General features: G+C 33.5%; 1 long non-coding RNA gene across 2 annotated transcripts in view; it reads right to left on the reverse strand.

Annotated features, from left to right (window-relative positions):
• Positions 1-24,377, reverse strand: part of LOC146528476 (uncharacterized) — a 104,214-nt gene extending 79,837 nt beyond the window's left edge. Inside the window, exon 1 of one of the 2 annotated variants that reach the window (XR_014879097.1) lies at positions 24,060-24,376. This is a non-coding gene — a long non-coding RNA (uncharacterized LOC146528476). Of the gene's footprint in view, positions 1-24,059 lie in introns of both variants that reach the window. The other variant, XR_014879098.1, reaches the window with a different exon arrangement.
• Between the last annotated feature and the right edge of the window lie 109 nt (positions 24,378-24,486).

Genomic DNA, 24,486 nt, shown 5'->3' on the forward strand with positions numbered 1-24,486 from the left:
CAAAATTTTGAAAAATTACGAACGCATGGACACCCCCCTCCACATAATACGATATAAGCTGAGTAGTTAGCTATATTACCCGCTGCTAATGATGTTGTTACGGTAGCGTTTTTTAACTGTCAGAATTTTTCTATTGAGTGATGAAAAAGTTATGAGCGTATTGTATTTGGGTACTTGGCCTCTGGGACCCTACTTGATGTAGGCTCTATTTAACCAATTAAAGAGGAGAAGCAGTTGTGTGTTTAATAGTTTTGATATATATTAGCATAAATGTATATAAACTAATCGAATTTGAGGTTATCGTGACGTAGTTGCTAATTAAATGAAATTCACATTGTTTTTTCTTTATAAATATGTAGATATATCTCATACAACCAAATAAAGTAAGCTCCTATCTCAAAATCTTACCGACAATTAACCTTTCCGCCAAACAAAAACCGATACAAAAACAAAATGTCCAACCAAATCATTTTATCGCTTAAAAGTGCAAACAATAAATATGTACCTTCATTTAGTTACACTATCAAATACACTTAAATATTTCAAGGAAACAATACAAGTTTCGTTACAAAATCGAACCGAAAACAACCTTACTACTAACAAAATAAGACATCAAAACACAAAACTACTGAGTCAAAAGGACAAATCTTGCTTTGCTATTAATTTAGAGGAATTTGATTATTAATATAATAGTAATAAAGGTTATTTAGTTTGTTTGTTTGCATACAAAAGGCCGGACACTGCGAGAAATCGCGATCATCGTATGAATGACTTTATTTATTAAAATTAAACGTATAAAGGTGGGACAATATGTTAAAGGTATTTGATGTCTTTGTTAACTTTACTCCTGTGACACAGTGGCTGTCGTTTCGGAGGACGTAGATTCGCATTTCGCAAGATATGCAAGATATGCAAAGAGTTGATATCCATCACTGAACATGTCATTTCTCAAAAATTGGATGGTGGGTTGGTGGGGAACAGTGCATGTCGAGAACATTCCAACGACACAGTAAAGCACCATGTAATATATAGAGAAGAAAATGGAAAACGTAGTGACTTCTCCCTATTTCTAGCCTACCCTAACTACCTAACTAAAATAAAATGAAGCTTCCGGAGAAATTTAATTTATTTAATTTTAGAATATTTAATTTCCTTTTTAAATTCCGCGCTCTAGTAACCAAATCATGCCGTAGAATACCGCCGCTCACCAGAATGTCCCGAAAATTGGACCAAAACTAGAGAACGGAGTGTCTCAACACTAAATACGAGATATGGTGTGAAACTAAAAAGATATATAATATTTTATTACATGAAAGCAACCATGTAGCCCTAACACAATCTGTTTAACACATCTCAAGCTAACAGAGAGGTCCTCCACGCACCAGGGGTCCATTGTACGAAAGAAATAAATGAATCTCTCCTTAGAATGCTTAATATTATAATTTGATATTTTAAAATGGATAAAGATATTAAAAGTCACTGCCCAGAGTGTTTATTTAACGCTCGACGATGAGTTATGATCGACTTTTTTATTTTTTAATCTGTTGATTAGTTATAAATGGTTATATTATTTGGTGTATTTTTTTTCGTTTTATCTGTGGTTTGGTTGGTGTTGGGTTATCTGTGGTTGATTAGAAGGTTTTGAATATAAAACAATGTTATTTTGAACGATTAAATGATTACTTTAAAAATGATTTAGTTTATTTACCTATTTATATTTTTCAGTTCGAATTGGAGATAAACTATGCCGGTTAGCGAAATTCAACGCCGCACTACTTAACAGAAAAAATAATTCCTTTCACCCAAGACGTGATCTAACCAACAATAATCATTTTTACAGTCAGACCTTGTTCCATGGCACCACTAAAGCCTCAGCTTTATTCTCTTCAAACAATTTCCCATAATATAAAACAAAACAAAATCAAAATATGTATATAAATTCTGTCCGTCTGTTCACTTGAAGGGAGTCAATCATAGCGTAATTAACTTACGCCGACCCGACTCTGACAGCGAGTGAAATGTTAATAGAAACATAAATACTAATGTGTACACGTGGATATGCTTGGTTAATGGTTGTTTATTAATTTAATAGATTTATGTTGATATTATATAATAAATAATATAAAGGCTGTCGTGGTGCTCAGGCATATGCGTGCAACTATGCGTTGTGGTTTAGATTCCCACTCGGATGAGGGAAATACTTTATATTTGCATTTCATCGCTTTGGTAATGAGATAAAGCGCGGCGTTGAGTTCCTCCACTCAACACGTAATACCTCGAAAATTCAGGGGAAAGTGGGGAACAAAAGTATCTTGATGGGAACACAATTCGTACCTTAACATGAAGTTCCCAGGTTTCCTCTGCCTACTCTATTATGTGCGGGAACTACACCGTTCAAACAGTATTTAATAGGAGCAGTTTTAAGATCGACTAACTATAAACACGACATGCATCGCTACAACCAGCTTAAATTCCCACTACTGGGAATGAATAACATCCATTTACATATCCTCGCTCTAGAAACGAGACATTAATTTCTGGTACCTCAACATGCAATATCCCGAAAATTGGGCGTTGCGTGGGGAAAGGAGTGTCTCAACACTAGGCTCACACGGGATACACCGTGATGCTAGTCTCATCAGATGCACTAGAAAACATCCATGAAGTATACATTCTTCCCGAGATAAGATAAGGCTCAAAGGATCGGCTACCATATAATATTGTCGTACAATAAATCATCAACGTCAAAAACAGTTTAGCTCAAATAAGCGAAGTCATTCTTGGCTTTATGTGAGATATTTTGATATTGTGTTTACTGATTTTGGTTCTGTATAAATACAGAATTTCCTTTGAATAACTTAAGAATCATTAAGAGCTAAAAAAACGTATTTAATATAGGTAAGGTTAATTAAATTATTAATCAATATTTAAAAAATTGTATTTTAAAACCATCGTTTTAAGCAATAACTAGATTATTTACATATCCACATTTGGAAAAGAAAAATATTTCTTAGAAAACAATAAAATTCGAACGTAGCGAGATTCGAACCCGCTCCGGAAACCATCCAAGCACTCTGACCAACTAAGCTGTACGTTTTCTAAAAACTATATTTATTTACATAATGTTTTTGTAAACAAAACATCTACAGAAATGGAAAGGAACCCCAAACCATCAGGTAACCTAAAACGGCCACGTAAGTTTCAAAAACAACCGGATCATTAGCAATCATTACCAGCGCGATCGCTGTCGTTAATCATTAAATCATTATGTTTAATGATCATTATCTAAATGTGATTCATGGGACCTGTTAAATGACTCATGCTGTTGCGATTTTCTACGAGTCAAATGTTGTGTAATAGTAAAAAAATGACGTCATTTTGGCGGCCATCGTGATCCACAGCAGCACAGCGTCTGACTGTAACGCCAGTAGGCTCAATTCCCAATGTCATCGTTCTTCTTCTTCCTCCTGGCATTAATCCCGGCTATTGCCAGGGTCTGCCTTCCTACACAACCTACTCCACTTTGCACGGTCTTTTGCATCCTGGGTGGTTAGACCATTGGCTCTCATGTCCTGCATCACGACATCCAACCAGCGCTTCCTTGGGCGTCCGGGAGGTCGCACCCCAGGGACTGGTATAGCAAGGCACTTGTCATCGTCCAATGTCATCGTTGTGGTGACATAACAAAGCACGGCGTTGTTTTCCACCTCTCATTTCCATATATCAGAAATTGGAAAGTTTGTGAGGAACGAAGTGTCTTAACCCTCTGCCAGCCATACTATGCGGGATACAGCTTGAAGCAAAAAAATATGGCGCAATTGAGAAATAATGTCACTGAAAGCGACCATATAGACCATATAGATGTCCTTCTTGTGAACTTTATATCTATAGTGCTTGTCCATTTATCGAGGAACCTGCGAGAGGAGGTAACCTGCGGTTAAACGGAACCTGGTGTCATAAATGGAGACCATTGATATCCTGGGGCGGACATCAGGTTCATGCCATAAAAATATTGTATTAACTTAGAAATGCAAAACCTAGTCGTGTGCCAATTCCATACAAATTGAACGATAAGAAGTATATCAAAATAGCACAATGTAGGCATGGCTGGACTGGTTAACTCTTCGGTCCCAGCGTCCATGTTCATTAGCAAAATTCTTTAAGCATCATTAACTGTTGTGTTGACTAAGATAAAAAAAATATATGTAAATTATTAATGACATTTTTTATGGGTTTTTAGGCTTAAGCAGTTTTTTTATTACACAAAAGTCCAAAGAAGGAATTATTATATAAAACTTACGCGAGATAACGCTGAGATATATTTAATTTGTCATTTTGACCTCATATTATGGCGCTATTAAGATTGAGGCACAACTTTTATGACCATGAAAACAGATAATTAAGCATAATTTATTGTTAAGATGGTTTTATTATCTGTTTTTTTTTAGGTGAAAGTGACAATTTAATTAGATTTTTTATTTGTGTAATATAATACTAATATACAGATTAAAAACAAAATTACATGTTAACTTTTAAATATTATAACGGATTTGAGATTCTTTTTTGAATTTTTAAGTATAAAAAACTACTTTAAATACATTATAATTACAAACAATATTTATATTAGTATAAATATTTTGGTATTAATACCTAACATTATGTAGATAGAAAGAAGCTAGTGTCAATACACTCTACCCTCAACCATTTGGGACATATCACTAGAGCAATTGAAATTAAATGATTAATACTCCCTAATCAAACCCACAACCATCGACAGTCAAAGGCGGTCTCACGACAACCTCATATAACTAGTTCCAAAGGGTATATATGTAAGGAGGTCCTAAACAAAATGTTTTCATCACAATCAATCACCCCCGGGTCTCACCTGTTGCCTTATCTTAACATCTATTTTATTGTCAAGGCAGTTTTTATTAACAATTTTGGGTTTAAGTTACCTAATAGTTAGAAAAAATGTCTCTATTTAGAGATTATGGTAAATTATGATTATACTACTACTGCTACATACTAGCATATACCCGCGACTTTGTTTGTATGATCCATGAAATGGAAATGATTTAGTTTTATTTGATATATGCTAATTGCCATTGTCAGTTGACTGTAGGTAGAGTGGAATGTAAATTATTAACTCCGTTCCCATTAAGACACTTCCGTTTTATTGAGCGGCGGAGTTCAACGCCACGCTTTCTCAATAATGATTTTTTTTTAGTTTCTTAATAATTCATAAATATATAAGGCATACTTACCTTGGAATAGGATTCGAACTCACAACCATCATCTTTACTTGAAACGTCTCTAGCCGCCACAGAGTGAGACATCACTAGTTAAAACGTAAATACATAAAAAAATACAATACTATATTAAAAAAAACTGTCGTGACATTGAATAATTAAGTTATTTCATCTATTACACATTAATAACTTAACGCTAATTAAAATAATATATACACAAATTAATTGAGTCGTTCCGATCGAATCTCGTTACGCTCGGGCTTTCGGGAAATAAAAAATAAAGATTTGTACCTACGCCTAAATATACATATGAAATGATGATGAGTGACTGTTTGTATGTTTGTCTGTATTTTTTACAGATTCACACCCTATTCCGCATATAGCAGGAAAGGCAGAGCAGGAACTCAAAACACAAAACGTATCTTAGAATATAAAAAAATAATAGTAAAAGTTACAAATAATTAAACAAAGAAGATTTAATATAGTACATATTTTAAAAATAAATATTTTATTAATGCACATTTTAAATTTCATAAATTGTAGAAGGAAACCAAAATGGTAAATATTTCTATTATATCCATCTTGACAGGTTGAGTTCCGAAAAGTGGGGAACGGAGGGTCATAACACAAGGTTCCCTCTTGCCTCTGTCATAGGAGAGTGCGCAAAAGCATTTTATAAGACACTTTATGGACGAAGTGGCTTACCAATAAACCTTTTCCGGGTTTTCCTTAAAAAATACCTTAATATAATAAAAAAAAATTCCCCTCAAACCCAAGCAAATCCAGAAAAAAACACTAGTACAAAATAAATTGAAACTAAACTTAAATAAAAAAAAATAAAAAGAGACAAAGCGGCGAGGTGGTGCGCGAGCATTCCACAACCAATTAGTTTATTGGTCGACACATGTCCTTCTCGGAACGGAGATAACATCGCGATGTGCGCTGTACACTGAAATAAATTATTAACCGATTTTAAATATGAGAGGTGTTTTTCACGCTTATACGCTATTAGCAGAGTCATGGGAGAGAAACTAGTGTTAAGACACTCCGGTACCTAATTACGCCCAATTTTCAAAAGTTATATAGAAATGTCCTACAGGAAGCAGTTCTGCTGAAAAGCGGCTTTCGAGATATTGCATGTTATAATGACCTATAAAATATTTTCAGCTTCTCTCTGTATCCTACATTTAATAGAGTAGGGAAAGAAGGAATCTAGTGTTAAGACATTTCATTCCCCACTTTTCGCCCTTTTTTTCCTCACTAGAGCGAGGTAATACAAATAATTCCATACCTCGAGTGGGAATCAAACCCACATCCATCTTTTTTATAGTCAAACATCGCCGCTGAGCCTCATAAAGTGTATATAAAAAAATAATAATATTCACTGTAAGCTCATCCTTAATAAAATACCGAAGTGGTTGATTATTTCTTACGTGCGAAGATTACGTACACTAGTCGTTACTCTTAACTTTACTCGTATGGTTATATTGTAATTAAAATTTATCGTTTGTTTGTTTAAAATGTATAAACAATGTAAATGAATTATAAAATAAGAACATTTTTCTCCGATTTTTGCTTATATATACCTACTTATATACAAGTCACCCGTGTTTGTTTGCGTATACTTTAAGATGTTAATTAGGAAATCCCATTTTCCCTTGTTCCCTTAGAAATTTTAAGAAATCCTAGTGATAAAACACTCCTTTTCCCACTTTCCACCGAATTCTGGAGCCATTGCGTGTTGACAAGCAGAACTGAACGCTGCACTTTACTTCGTTACCAGAACGTGAAAATTAAAATATGTATAATATTTCTTTTCCTCGAATGGGAATCGAACCGACAACCTGTCGCGCTTGCAGTCGCACACTTGTGCCCCTACGGCTGACCTCTATACTATCATCCTCATTTATCACACATAATGTGTAAAAACAAGTAAATGAGCGACTAAAGCAATAAAATCTCTACTAATTTGCTCACAAAAATGCTTATCGTTTTAAATAATATAGTCATTAATTCATTTTATCGTGGACAAGATTAAAAATATTGTATTTAAAATGACGAAGAATAACTGTAGTGGTTTGTTGTGATTTTTTTTAGCTTTACGCTGTATCCCGTTTATGGAAGGGTATGTAGAGGGAATCTAGTGTTAAGACACTTCGTTTTCCTCGCAATGCATAATGTTCATCTATCTAATAGGGAAAATAAATATAATTATTCCTTCGAAGGAGAAACGAACCCACAAGTATCACGTTTTCTGTCAGACGCAATCCCATTGCGCCACGACGACCTCATTAATTTTTTTATTCGTTCTCCTTACTCGTTTAACAGAATAGGCAAAGAAAACCTAATGTAAATTCACTCTTTTCTCCAATTTTCATTGAAGGGAAAACAAAGATACCCGCGTTGAGATGCTCTCTTTTCCTCTTTCCGCCTTAATTCGAGATTATAAAGTTACGGAACTGAATATTTCGTTACCAGATCGAAGAATTGAAAATAATTCATTCCGAATTACGGGAATCGAACCCACAATATCCCATCACGCCACGATCATCTCACGTAGCATTGAAAACATCCGTGGAATGTGCTGTAATATTAATTCCTTACATACGCCTTAGAATAAAATGGCCTAACTCAACATTACTGCTTTTGAAAAAACCTGATACAGAATAAAAACTCTTTTTGATATTCTGCAGTTGAGTATATGTTTTTTACCTATGTCTGATAATTCCTACATTTTTCGATTTAGGTCAGTTTTAAAACCCACGACCGTCGCATTGACAGTCACGCCTGTGCCTATGTGCCTGTGCCTGGCCTCAATATATGCCTTAGTTAACCAAATTAAGTTAAATAAATATAAATATTAACCAAATTGAGCAGCTGATGATCCAAAAGTAATAAACAAAACCCCACGCCTCCACTAGTATCCTAACTCTTATAACAAGAACATTCGATACCCAATTAATAAAAAACTCATTTTATTCTTCCACTAGGGGTTTTGTTGAACATCTAAATTTGGTCATTCTGATACACAATCAAGATAACGAAATAGTCGTCTCTATTTTTATTAGCATAGAGTTTAAATTACTACATAATTTAATTTTTTTTCTTACTCCAGTGTTGGAACTTATATTTATTTTGACGGCTGTCGTAAATCCCAACAACTTTTGTGGTTTGTAAGATTAATTGCCTATTATTTAGGTAATTTTAATAGTTGGGCCCTTTTTCGTTCATTTCTCGGTAGTGTTTATGATTGTTTGTCATGGATTTTGGATTTCTGAACGTTTGTTGGTTATCTTGTTACTGTAAGGTTATAAGGTTTTAATAAAACGATATAGTTTAAAAAAACAAAAAAAAATATTGATATTATAGTGCTATTCAATGTGCTCGTAATTGATAATTATATAAGCGAAAGCTTGAGAGATTTACAAGTAACCCCTGAACATATCCACTATTCAAGTCCTGGCTTCGTCATCACATCATTAAAGCTTTTGCAATTTAACATTTATTAGTAACAAAAAGTTTAATAAATTCAATATAAAATATTTTAGTAAACGCTTATCTGTTGTCGTAGATTCCTATCGTCCAAGCAAAAGAGGCACGGATTCAACTTCCGCTCCGTTAAAAATTGTTTATGGAATAAAACTTTAAAATAAATATTTTATTTACTTTATATTTAAATTCTTTATTTTATTCCATTTAATAAAAATTAAAATTATAAAAAGAACATAAAAACTGTACTGTAGTACCAAATCTTCTCAATCATCACTGAACCATTAGAGCTTAAATTCCCGATGCACATAAAAAATAAAAGAGGGTATTAAAATCGGTTTGTTAGTATGTCTATTTGTTCCGGATCGTCGAAACACGATTAATGTGTATAGATAACTATGCGCGTCTACAGGTGAGATTTCAACCTTTTTTTTCGCTGGTCCAAGAAAAATATATAATATTAAATTTTATTATTTAATATTGTAGGAAAAGGCTGTCATGATGACAGATTGTGGCTGTAAGCGCAAAAGTTATTTTAATTTTACATCTTTGGTAGACAGGTGGCGTTGAGTTCCGCCATTCAACTGAACTGATAGAAAATGGAGTGTCTTAATTCTAGGTTCCCAACAGGGTGCTATATAACATATAGCAGGGTAGGCAGAGGGCACGTTGCTCAGTTCTTTAGGTACTTGACTTGACTGTAATGGTTGTTAGTTCAATTCCCAATCGATATAATGAATTATTTAGTATTTTCATCTCCACCCTCTGATAACAAAACAATACGCGGCTCGTCACTCAACCCACTACAATGTCTCAAAAATTCAGCGGAATGTGCGAAACGAAGTGCCTTAATGATAGGTTCCCTCTACACTGACATATATGCCACATATAGCTAAAAAGCACGAAACTTAACACCGCAATTTATCTAAAGAGAATACAACCCACAACCACTCTTCACTCAATCAAATCGCTACACCCCCACACTTGAACCACTCCTAGCGTGCGATCAATTTAGATTTCGGGGCACCATCCTAATACAGGCAAGTGAGAACTAAGTTATTGGCTGTAATCAATTATATTTGGAGGAATGTCCAATAAGCCCCATAGATTTACCATAATCACCTCCTCCTTGTGTTATCATTAACAACATATTCATTTTCCAAGTAATACTACCGTGATAAAGATCTGATAATATTTTACAATTTATTATGTCATAGACTGTCTGTGTGGCACAGCGTGTGACTGGAGACGTCAGTTGTAGGTTCAATTCCTATTGGATGGAGTGATTGAGTATTTTTTTGCGTAAAAGATCGTGCAAAGTGGAAGTTGAGTAGGAAGGCAGATCCTGGTAATAGCCGGGATTAATGCCAGGAAGAAGAAGAAAGAGTGATTCAGTATTTTTTTCTATTTCCTCGCGCACTGGTAACAAAATAAAACGCGACGAATAAGGAACCTCTGGTTACCCTGATATGTGTGGTACAGGGTGAAGTTAAAAAAAACAATTTTGCACACAATATTTTAATATTTGCAGAGGCCGCCATCTCGCAGTTTTTGACTGTTAAGGGACGGTTTCGATTTCTTCACGAGGAAACGAATTATTTTAATTTCCTTGATACGGTAACAACAATATCTTGAACATTGGGCGGGAAGTGGACAACGGTGTGACTTAACACTAGGTTCCCTCTTCCTACCCGGCTATTCAGAAAAAGGCGTGAAACTGTATACGTAAATAAAACACAAAAACTATAATAAACTATAAAATAATACAAACAAGTAATACAGCGAATTTGTACGTAGCTGGATAATGTGCCCTGAGTGTACGTACATTAGCTATACTAGGTTATATAGTACGATCGACGAGTCGTGGCCCTGAAATAAGCTTTAGACGGCTGCGCAGATTATTAGGCCGAAAAATGACGACTGTTCTTCTCATGATTATTCTCTTACCGAGTGAAAATAGTTCAAAACTTCAAAAAGCTTAACATCAAGACGACCAATACTCGTCGACAGCAGTGTAGGTACATTAGGTATAACTTTAAGGCATCTGTACAAATCTGTAGACTAGCTCTCATTATACGGGGGCGATAAAAAAGCGTTCGAAGCGACATCGAACCAGAGATCTCATAAATAAATACATATGATAGAGTTTGCCTCAAGTTATAGAGAGAAGCGAGCTGTTGATTTATAGACATAACAAAAAGGAGTAAGGAGAAATAATAAATAATTATTTAATATTATTCTTATTATTTTCCGCCTAATTTCGATACCATTACCGGACTTTGTCTCTTAACCAGCAGCGAGGACTATAAAATATGAAATACCTGAGCCCCCGATTGGGAATCGAACCCATAACTGTCGCGTTTACACTCTGATATATACTGTTATGATTTTATTCTTTTATGCTTTGTGTGCGCTGCAAACATATAAGTAGAAAAAAGTAAATAATTTAGTAGTTTAACCGGGTGAAGCCGCGAGTGGGTCGCTAGTACGTAGGTAGGGTAGGTACTAGTAGTAGTAATAAATCTACAAATCTTTATTAAAATTTAATTCTACAATGCAATCTCTTGAATATAACCTAACCTATCTATATCTATGACTTTTATTTCAATATATATATTTAAAGATTCATATATAAACATGAAAAACGCTTTACGCGGGAATCAAACACCATACCCCAAGATGAAAGACAACACCGCTTCACAATACACGGGGCGTTGAGAAAAACTTGTGAAACTGCGCGTAATGGCCGCAGAACATTTGTAAAATTATACCGCGAATTGTTTCAAATAACGTCTCAGCTATCAATCGATTTATGGGGGCATAGAGCATTAGATAGACAGATCACGACACAAATATTTAATTATTAATTTCATTTCCTCGCGATGGTAACAAGACATAATTCGGCGTTCTGTTACGCCTCTCAACACGCATGATTTGTGCGGGATATAACGAAAAGCTAAAAAAAGTAATAGTTGAATATCACATAGCACATTCTCGAGTTCTCGAGATATCTCTAACAACTGTAAGCTTCCTTCTTAATATAGCCTTCCTCTATAAATGGGATGTCCTACATAAAGAGTTTTTTAAAATTCGGAACAGTATTTTCTCAGCGTCTTTTAACGCGTCTAATGAAACAAATTTGTAACTTTATATTATTAAGATTTATATTATGTGATATATTATTTATATTATGGGAACGGTGTGTCTTAACACTAGGTTCTCTCTGTCTACCCTGGTGTGTGCGGGATACAGCATGAAGCTGATTTATTTATTTATTTTATTTTATTAAGATTAATTATGAAATGCTAGCTCCAATAATAACATATTTTGAACCTGTATTGAAATTGAACTGTGCATTTTAATCTACGGGTTAGTGAGGCGGATCCACATTTGATTTCGTTTTTCATTTTCATATACTCCTGAAAATATTTATAATGATTCCATAAAAAAAGTATTCTCTTATAACAAAATAATATGAATTACTTGCTTAAAAAAATAATTTCATTTGTTAAAAATATTATTTGTTCATATGTATGTACCTATCTATATTTATTATTTTACTCTATGACAGTGTCCGAGCGCGAGAGTTTTTGATACGTTTTTTTAGTGATTCTTAAATAATTTAGATCCTATGTTTAATTTATAATGTCATTTATTAAATAAATACACGGATTCTTCATGTTTGTGGCTGTTTTTTATCTTCACGCATCTCCCGCGTCTTGCGAGGTAGAAGGAACCAAGTGATATAAAGTCAAAATTATAATATTTATTCTTTAAATGCTATTTAAGGGATTTTTAAACGGCTAATTGACATACTAAGGCTAGGCTAAGTGCGAGTCAGAATTACGCACAAAGGATTGCACTATTCTTTGTTAAAACGACAAAAACACATGCCTATTATATGGGAGCCCCCTTTATACTTATATTAATTTAAATAAATATTTCCTCGAGTGGGGATCGACCCCAACAACCTTGCCATGAGAGCGTCAAACATATATTAAATTCATTTATTAAATACTAGCGGCCCGCTCGCGGTTTCACCCGCGTGAACAATGTTATTATTATTTTCTGTTTCTATGGCTACGTCCTAGTGACGTCTATGCAAAATTTGAGACTCCTAGCATTTGTAGTAACGAAGTTTCATACAAACTTTCGACGCCAAAAACAACCCCTTAGAAGTCGAATATTGCAAATTCCCGTCTTAGCGAGCACCTATGTCCTATAAATAACTCCTATGCAAAATTTGTGATTCCTAGTACATGTAGTTTCTGAGATTTCGTGATGAGTGAGTGACCTTTCGATTTTATATATATAGATTAATTATACTTTTTCCTAGCACCAAATTTTACACGCATATAAGACTCTTTTTAGCTTTCCGTTTTACACTGCATATAGTAGGAAAAGCAGAGAGAATCTTAAATGTCAAGACACTCCTCCGCTTTCCACACGAATTCAGAAGTTACGCGCGGCACTAGGCGCTATACTCGGTCTTGTTAGAGCGGACAATAAAAATATTTTTTCCAGCCTCATTTTAAGCATACCTATTTTCTTGAATATAAATAACATCTCCAACCAATTACCGACACTTTCTAACTCTCAACTCAAGTAAAACAGATTTGGACGTTTTATTTGACATTGTTACTTAAAAATGTTCATTCAATGCAAGCGCGGATTCCACGGGTTCGAATTCCGCGTCGGTGACAAACAGTGCATCAGTTGTGTAGTTTTTGCTGGGACAGACGGACCGACGGCGTATTATGTTGTCACTGTATAACGGGGCTGACTTAATTAAAATGTTTAACGCTAAACTCGCGTTTTGGGGGGAAAATTGTACCTCGTCTCGTTGTAGAAAAAGGTGTTAAATTTAGAAAATGTAATAAAATGCTTGTTTGAAAAAACAAGATTTTTTTACACGCTATATCTCGCACATAGCAGGACAGGCAGAGGAAATCTAGTGTTAAAACTCTCCGTTCCCCATCCACCGCCTAATTTTAGAGATTTTTTACTTTCCCGCACAGACAAATTCCGAGGCATAAGAGGCATAGTAGGCTAGTCTATTATAATAACATAATCTATATATATATATTATTCAAGAATTCCCCTACGATTAAACCACGATATGTAAGGCAAATCACAATAGCTGTTCCGTCAATTTGGTACAAAGATCCACCATAACTAATGGTAGGGTAGTCCCCCATTGAGTAAATTGCATAACATCTCTAGGGGCCAGTTCGGTTGAGTGGGGTGTTGAAATAAATGTTTTATGACTTTTTATAAGTAAAAGTCAAATTTTATGACGTCAATTAGTGTATGGGGGATATGATTAAACGATTTTGAATTTAAATGCGTAACTGTTATAAAGTGCGGCGGCAGTCTCGTAAATTTTGTGGTGTGTGAACGGAGTATCTAAACACTAGGTTCGCTCTAAAGTAGCTAAAAATACATATTATCAAAAAATTCTGCTTCCCGCTGTATCCCGCTCACAGCATGGTAGGCAGAGGAAACCTAGTGTTAAGACACTAAGTTCCCCACTATCTGTCGAATTCTGGAGGCCTACTATTCTGGAGGTCTATCAGAGCGGGGTAATCAAAACTATTCAATATAATCACTCCGGTGTGGAACGCAAGGTTATGAACCTACAGTCTTCCACCCATAGAATTAAGAGCAAATGCATCACGAATCTTTCACCTACAACATCCAAAACACGTGTGATAAAAAAAAGACACTCCACTCTCTTTTTCGTATAACATTCCATCGACAAGCATTTATTTAGCTTTGTACAGTTATAAACTAAAACAAGAACAGCCTTTTGTTTGCGTTTGGGGCTTCAGCCTTGTCTTTTGTGTTTCGCGTCGCGTCAATCACGCGGACGTGTCGCGATTCTGTCCATCTTTGAGCTTGTATATATTAATGTTAAGGAGCTTTTACATTGGATTATTAATATACTAGTGGTGGGCATGGTTGGAAAAATAAGGAGGCATGAGGGGATCGGAACCCTGAACAATTAAAAAAATAAACTTTTACATGAACAGATCTGTTCAAAGCCAAAGTACATTACTCCCTGGAAAACGACTGGTTAAGTTCTCTAAAGAGCGTGAAGCTGTAAACTTTTTAACCGTCTCTACCTTTCTTAGTACTTACTAGTTGATGAAATTCAAGATTAAAAAAAATATTAAACATAATACTTATAACTTATTTTCTTATTTATTTAGTAAATTAAAAGAAAACAATGAACAACCCTCTTAAAGCTTTAACCAAATATAAGCCGTTTTTCATCGATATTTATCGCGATAAGTTAGTGTTGGGCCGCTAGTCGCTACAAACGATATTTGCGAGTCAAATTATCGATATCGAGGTACGGTGGCGGGAACTCGTCGTGGAAACATACGGCTAGGAAATATCTGCGCTTGCGCATAACATATAACTACTCGTAACATGAAGAAATTTCAAAGGTATTTTTCTAAATGTTTTCTTAAAAAATACATTTTAAAAGGATACATCTAACTATACAAATACACTGAATTTAGCCCACTTTACGCAGGTTTACGTACGTACGTTACGTAGCTACGCAGGTTTGCGTAGCTTAAATCTCAATACAGTTATATGGTATCATTGTACAGGTCTGATGATAGAGCCAGGATCTACTAGTAAATTATTCAACTTTAGGTATATAGATTGTTTATAGCTCAGATTTCATTCTTGTAATACTTAGGTATACAGAAAAGGATGTCTTTATTATTTTAGTTTCAAACTCTACCCTCATTTTACTAATAATAATTGTGACTTTTCCTTGTAATAATATTTAATGACACTGATAATGCAAAGCACGTTGTGAGGTTTCTCCGTCCAAACACACCTCTTTGTGTAATATGTTACATTTATATATATTTTATGATTATTCATAAAAGCAAGCAAGCAATTATGTAAATATATTAAATAAGTGTTAAAAGCTTTACTTTGAATAAGTCCGACCTTCACCTAAGCTTTCCTCTTCAAAGTTCAGTCAGGGTGTTGGATTATGTAAATTTTAATGCACACATATTGTATATCTACAATTATTATGCTGCGACTATTATATAAGCAAATTAGCCTCATTTTCTGAGTCGATATGCCTTAGTGGCGTAATGGAATAGTGCTTGACTGTAAACTCGACGGTTGTGAGTTCGATTGTTGGTGGAAGAAGCGTAGTGTTGAGATCCGCCACTCAACACGCAATGTTTTAAAAAAATTGACGGAAAGTGGCGAACGGAGTATCTTAACAATAGGTTGTCTCTGCCTACCCTGATATACGAGAAAGAGCGTGAAGCTGTTATTTTTCTAAACTTAGACGATATTGTCTACGCCATTGATTAAATGAGGCAGCTAAGCCTCATGAGAAGAGGGTGTTTTGTTTTTTTTGCGATTTGTACATGTTAAATGGTATATAACAACATTTCAATCGCCGGAATAAGTATCGAACCCACAACCAACGCGATTACATTCAGAGACTGTACCACTGTCACTTAATAGCAGTTGAGAAAAGCTTTTACTTTATTCGAATCTATAGCTATCGCGTACACTTTCTTTCTCTAACGTTAAAAAACAAATTACAGATCAGTACATTCCACTCTATTATAGAATCTCGTTGGTTCGCTTCTTGATTTAACGACTTGTGAATTTGTAACATTGCGTTATTTTGATTGAATGCGTATATTCCGCGATTGTAGATAACTTGCTTTATTTATAACCTTATTATAAACATATATACTAAAGAAGGTTGTATGTTTCACATACAATTACTTATATATGTTTTATTATTCTTTAGTTTCACGCACCCTCGCGTCTAGCCGGGTGGATAGATGGAACCTAGTGAGGCTCCGTTCCAAACGCACGGCCCATTCGAGACGTTATGTGTTGAGTGGCGAAACTCAACGCCGCGTTTTGTCTTGTTACCGGCGCAGGGAGGAAATGAAAATAATTCATTCCTATGGAATTCTGCCCGAATTCTTTTTTTGTTGTTTCATACTCCGTTTCTATGACTGTCAAAGATTTATTTGCAAACAAAATATATTTGTACAGTTCAGTTGTTCTATTTTCAGTTTTCATATTGTTTATTATTATTATTTTTGAATACCAACATATTATATAGATACGTACGTACTACGTGTAAATTTTCCAAATGAGAAGAAAACTAAAACTAGTTAATTATTATTCTTCATCTTCAAAACTAGTGAAGAGTAAAAAATGAAGTGATTTATAATCTCATCATTATATTATCTGTATTTTCATGTAACAAAAAAAATAAAAAATATTTTAAAACATATATAGCAACCCTGATAACATGAGCTGTCAAACCGAAGCTAATTACCCAACGTTATACCCTAACTGTTACTAATAAAACATTATATGAACTAAAATTAAACTCATACACGCCATTTATCACTATTATAAAATCACTACCAATTACACAAGTAATATAACCATTATTAATTAAAAAATAACCCTTTTATTTTAACTGTAGAGTTGAAATTCATTTAAAAGGTTACAGAAAATGAAAATGTAACAAATATTATTAAGATATACTAAAAAATACCTTATTTATAATAAAAATAAAGTTTAAAATTGATATGCACTTATCTGATCTAATTTCCCAGCCTCATATAGATAGGAAGGGGTGACTCTATCTCTTTCTAACATTAGTATTAAGGCATACATCTATCTCACTCTGGAGGAAGGCTCTATTGATTTTCCCTGAGATAAGGCTTGAGAAATTTACATAGCGCAATTTTCTATGATATTATCTTTGTGGCATGATGGAGGATTGTTATTGTGAATTACTTAATTTAAACTTGTGTGACAGTTTATATTGTTTAATATAATATAATCTGTTAATTTGTGTTGTTGTTTAAATATATTTTAGCTATTGTAAATAGATAATCTGTTGCGCTTAGAGAAAAAATAACTGAAAACAGATTTTTTTTAAGCTTTTCGTGGACTTTTTTTCTCCATATCTACTCTGTAAAAATTTCTCTAAAAAATGTCTCATTTAGAATTTAAAACAATAAGAAGCTTGATTATTAACGAAAATTTTACGTATAAATGTCGTATGTACTAAATTATAGTGAAATAGCATTCATTCAAATATTGCAGACAGCAAACAAGTACACTGTAGATAATTATTTATTAACTCTTTTATTTTTCTCACAAAACATTGTAACGGAAAACGTGATGTGAAATTAGGTGCAATTTGTCGAATCAATGAATGAATGAATGAAAATAGTAAATATTTCATTTCCCTGAGAGGAAATCGAACCCACATTAGTCTCATTTATAGTAGAAAGCTTTTGCCACAGGACGACTGGCCTCAAACAAACAAGATATACTAACTCTGCGTAATACCTATATTTAAGACGTTTATCTTAGTACTAAAAAGCACTTGCTTCTCTTAATTCTTCTCTTCGGCTTCTTTCTTCTTTCAGCTTCTCCTCTGATTATTTAAACCTATTTCTACATTATGGCAAATCGTAAACCCATTTTTCATGAAATTCATTTCACTATTTTGTTCACACAACCAAATTGTATACGTGACTAGACCAAATACAAAGAACCATTTCACAAAAACAAAGCGGCCATCTTTAAAAAAGCGAGTAAAACCACGGTTATTATCTAGTTAACTATAACCATCAGATCATAATGACTACGTTAAAGTTTAATTGCCCGTTCAAAGTCCCCTCCTTATTTGCACGCACACATAGAACAAAGATTTTTGATTGGTCGAAAGCTTGTAGTGGTGTTAAGTTGTTTTACACACGGATATGTTATACAGGGGTTCTGTTTATAGTTAATTATTGCATATTACTATTATAATATATTAGATTTAGAAATAAGTGGAAAACTATATTGGTATTATATTGTTATTAAGAGTGTTTTAACGATCAATTTTTTATGACGATATTATATTTTATTGTAGTGTGTGCAATAGGAAAATAAATTTAAAGAGACGCTGAAGGTCACATTAAGGACAAAGAACTAAAAAGCATAAATAAACTTTTTACAATTATTTTACATTGAAATATGTTGAGTTATCATTACAATTTTAGGTAACACTAGGTTCCCTCTGCCTACCCTGTTGTGTGCGGCGTACAGCGTGAAGGTGATTTATTTTAAAATAATTAAACTATTATTTGTTAATATATTTTTAAACACACCGTACACCAGATTATTCGCAGTAATGGCTCGTTTACTGATCTAGTCACGTGCTGCGGGGATTTGGATTCGATGCTGCTAACACTCTAAGAATTAGAACTTTTAAGTGAATTTATTAGATGACATTATAGCTTGCTCCCTATATGTCTTATATACTTACTAGCATATATTTATTATCTATAATATATATATATAAAACGCTTCCGATACTGACTGACTGACAACGCACAGACGTAACTGGACTTGAAAAAGTTCAATGGCGTGTATGCTGGACTTTGAAAATTGAATTTTGACGTAGAGGTTATGAAATGTAAGGGAGCAGTGAGAGGATTTCTCGAAATTTCTATGTGAACGAAGAAAACTGGATCTTCCACATTCCGTTTTTAAGTAGTTCGTTAAGTCCACGCAATTAAACTTAAATAAAGATAAGATAAGGATTGCACCTTTTGTTATAAGATAAAGATTGCAGCTTTTTTATTATGAGTTGATATAGTATGACTTTATCGTAGCGTAAGTGAGAACTTAAAATGTTAGTATTTAGTTAATGTTAAACAAAGAATGAAAAAAAATACACCAACGCACCGCAACCGCCTCGTTTAGTTCCCACTGGACAATAAGCTTCGGTGACATTGGGTTTTATCATCTTACAACGAATAGACATATCAGTTCACGCAAACGGAGGAATTTGGGAACCTAGTAATAAATAGAAGTCCGCAGGTTCCTCACTTAGCGTGTTGAGTGGCACAACTCAACTAACCCATTTAATAATCAAAAAATATGTACCACAGACTATATAAACATAAAATATACATTTCCAACTAAAAATCGTATTTACACAGCAAAGGATATAACACATACAGCCACACCGAACAACCGAAAACCAACTCAACATGTAATACGATACACCCAATCGCAATTTATTGGCGCAAGCAATTTCGCCGCGACATAATAAATCCTAAGACCTAAGCGATAGATTTCGTACAGATTTGTTGCACTTAGAACTCTTTTTTTAAAAGTAAATATATTTTTTGTTTCTTAATTTCTTCTCGAACAAATATACAAAATATCATTCTGTATCCTACACAATGCAAGGTAGGCAGAGGGAACCTAGTGTGAAGACCGTTCTCCCACTCCCAAATTTTTTAAAGATTGCGTTTTAAGTGGTGGAACCCTACGCCCCTTTGTCCTTGGTAACAACTTTATACATGATTGATTTTAAGTTTCAAAATAATTCGAACTTCCCAAGCCCAACATTAACTTACGAAAAAAATAATATAAAGTTTTAAACAATAAAACAGAGAATGCACCATGTAACATTGAGTGTTATTTACATTTAATTTTCTTTTATAAACTAGAAATTGAAAACAATTGTAAACACTCGAGACTCGGGAGCAATACGAAGCGTATTCCCGCCAATTCTATTCAATATGGCCGCCCGTAAAACTAAAATGGACTAGAGAAAACGATAAAAACCACAGACGATAAAAATGTTATATAAAATTTGTGTCTATGAAGTACATATACATATGTACCTATTAAATTTTATGATCGTTTTTCAGTAATAATCTGGTTTAAAAATAAAAGAAAAATCACTGTATATAGAGGCCAGTCGTAGCGCAGACCAGCGTGCAATTGTAAACGCGGCAGGTTGTGGTTGTGGTATCTGGTTCGATTCCGACTCGAAGAAGTGAAATATTTAATATTTAAATTTTTCCGCACTGGTATATTTTTTAATTATTCGATATTGTAACAAGCGCGGCATTGAGTTTCGCTACTCAACACGCAATGCTCCAGAATGCGACTGAAAATCCTTTCTCAAACGGAAGTATCTTAATGGGAACGGAAGTAACCTAATGAGAACAGCTTCTGCGTACTAATATAGCGTAAAGCTAAAAAATTAAGACTAAAAACAAAACTAGCAGAACGCGAATTTAAGCTTACCTTTTTTATCATACATAAAACTTATAATTCTAAAATATATATAAGCATTCTCCCTAATAGAATCAACCCACAAGTATCGCCTACACTTAAACATGTCCTTACTATCCTACAATAATGTAAATACAAAATAAATTAAAAATAAACAATGTATTTGTTCAATTTTATTGAAAACATTTCATAGATTTAATTCCCTTTCGCGTGAATATCACTAAAATATTAAAAAAAGTGTTTTTTCTTTCTGGGATCTAGATAGAAAAGGCACTGCGCTATACCCCACCTATTTATATGTGTCTGATACAAAGGTTTGTAACATAAGATTCTACTACTAAAACCCGGAGACAGAGTCATTTCTACGCTTTGGCGAGTGAAAACGCAGCGTTAAGTTCCGCCACTCAACACACAATGTCTCGGAATTGAGCGCAAAACCTGCCCTATTATATGGGGGATAGAGCGTACAGCTTAAAAAAGAAATAAATAATATTTTAAATAGGCTTCAATATCCTATTACAATTTGTCCACCAAGCTTTCCCCGAGGAATCATTACGTATGTTTTCAAATGGCAGGGGCCTTGTTTAAAACATCACATAAATTGTACTGTTTCACAACTGTTAGAAAAACTTATACAATATTTCTTTTAAGATATTTCTATAGGAAAAAAAATAAACCGTGATTGTTCATCAATGAGGACTCTAGACTAATTTCTTTTAGCCTACTCCTTTGCCTTACAAAGGCAACTTTTCTAAATTAGGTACTTTTCTAAAGTAAAAAATAATATATTACATTACAGTATTTCAAATTAAAATAGAATCGGCGTTGAGTTACGACACTCAATACGTAATTCCTCGATAATTCGATGGAAAATGGGGAACGGAAGTGTCTTAATGGAATCTATATCTCTATCTATATATAATCTATAAGTATATAGCGTAAGGAAAAAAACATAAAAAGTAATAAATAAACTAAACAAACCTCGGGCGTAGTGTAATCCGTTCGGAAACAATATCCGATATTTGAGCTCGCAATCGCTCCCAGAGGCGTCATTCTGTGAGATGTGTTGAAAAAAAAATTCAACCAATTTCTATGTAACTACAAATAAAATATATGAATCGTTTTGTATATATAATATTTTATATCTATACCTTTTATATGTAATTCATATGTTATGATTCCATCGTGACACAGTAGGTTCGATTCCCATTCGGAGGGAGGAGGAGAATGAATTATTTTCATTTACTCGCTCTACTAACAATCTTTGATTACCGCCACTCAATGTCTCAAAAAATTGCAGTGTATGGGGAATATAGTGTCTTAATAATAGATCACCTCTGCCTACAATGATACGAGTATATGCGGGATACAGCATACACAAAGTGTTGTACCTACTTATATGACATAAATTCCATGCAATAACATTGACAACTGATTTTGCAACTAAGCCTACCAGTGTTTATCCCATTGGATTATTTAAATAACAATCAATTATTATATGATCTTTCAAAGTTAAGTATTACTTTACTCACACGAGGTGTTCGGCCGTTTAATACGCAATGCCTCTAGAATTAGGAAAGTGGGAAACGTAGTGTCTTAACACTAGGTTCCTTCTGCCTAGTCTGCTGTGTGTACAATTTTTTACCAATTATATATCAAGCCTACTTGTTTTTTTTTTTATTTTATGCTACAACTTCAAAAACACACAAAAACTTCAATCGAAACAGCGTAAACAAACAATAAAAACTATTGAACGTAAAATTAAAATATATAAAAGGGCAAGTACCTATTTCAATATACGAAAAAAAGGTTTGGTGTATTGTTTTAGCAAATTGTACCCGAGCTCTGGTTTCGATGGCAGATTGAATGTATTCCTTTATTCTATCACACGGAAACTACAATTGGATTTTCTATTTTGGATTTTTTAGGATTTCAATTCGCTGACGTTGTTGCTGTCCCTTTGATCGTTATTTAACTATTATACAGTTATTTTTAAACTTTTCGTATCTATTTTTTAAATGCATCTTTCTATAATTGCATATTGGAAGTTTTATTTATATCGTCGTTTTTTTTTTAAGCCGAGAGACTAATTATTCCATATAAACATTGAGTGTTACGCTTCACCTCACATTTTAAGTAGGCTGAGGGAATTAATTAATTAAATGTTATTATTTTTTCATCAAAGCTGAATACAGTTTAACACAGATGTAAGCAATTTAAAAAACCTTTAGATGCACCGCAGTGACATCTGTCAGTTTTGGGTGGTCGTTTAAGTCTCTTAATCCGACTTGTTTAGATAATTAATGAGTGTTTCTGATAATATGCGATTCTATGAAGGCTTAACTTGAGAAAAGGTCGTTAGTTCAAATAAATTTAGAAACATTTTATATAAAAGTAGAGATCTTAAGATAATGTTATAGGGTATTAATCTGTTTAAACTATTTTTAATAATTATTAAATTAATTTATTACTACTTGCATATTTATATTAAAAATGTGAGACTAACTTCAGTTGCTTCACTTCGTTTGCAGTCATACTTTTATGCCCCTTAACCACGACTGGCATAAAGTTTAATTTTACCTTATTTAATTTAAAATACACATTTTAATATAAAGAAAAAAGAAATCTTCTGACTTCTTGGCCCAAATGTGTGAAGCTAACATAATTAAGTCATAAACAAATCCCTAACACAAAAAATACAGATTAAAAACAATTTGTCACGTGTAACGGTTTTTGCGCCTTAAAAGATTAAACGGTCGTGTGTCAAAATTATGGCTCTAACGATTTCCTTTAACAGATTAAGATATTATCGTGTATTGCTTATTGCGTTGAATATTATACATATATGTGAAGAAAATTTTAATAAATTTAACAATATGACTTCATATTTATTTTACGTAAATACCTTTATCAGGTCTGTAGAAATATAATATCGCTGTACCTAGAGGTACTATGTAAAATATGAATATTGTTTGCATCAAGAAAAGTCTGTGATTACGACTTATTAAATAGGTAAAGAAATAATTTAGACAAAGAGTAATTAAGAATAACAAAAAATATTTCATATGTACGTACGTATTATATTCATATGTACGTATGTAATTGTTAATTAATTCATAATTGTATAAACATATTTCAGAGACTGAAAATAACAAAAAAGTATTGAGTTATAACATAACTGCAAAATAAACTCATATACCTACTTACCTTGACTAAATAGTTTTTCAAAGAAGAACGCGAACATGAGTGACAACATAATTTAATAACCACATCAACACATAATGAAAATAAAACCCAAAAAAAGCCACTTCCCATACAGTTTAAAAATATACACATCAACAATCTATTAATAAAGGCTAGTTTTAAGTAAATTGTTTAATTCTAAAATCCATTTTTTCCATTCTAAAGCGACAGAATGACGACGATAAAGCTTAATTGTTTTAACGACACACGAATACAAGATGTCTCTGATTAATTGGGCGGGAAACGTAAAAAAAGATTCGACGATTGTCATAGACCACGTTTGTTTTTTTTTTTAATATAAATTGACTGAGATTTATTTCTTGGAATATGTGAATTCTGTGTTTACATACGCCTAAATTGTATTTTTTTATTATTATTATTATGGTAGTTA

This window comes from Heliconius melpomene, chromosome 19 (genome assembly GCF_056956725.1).
Source record: "Heliconius melpomene rosina isolate 202511_hmr_F chromosome 19, ASM5695672v1, whole genome shotgun sequence".
Lineage (NCBI taxonomy): Eukaryota > Metazoa > Arthropoda > Insecta > Lepidoptera > Nymphalidae > Heliconius > Heliconius melpomene.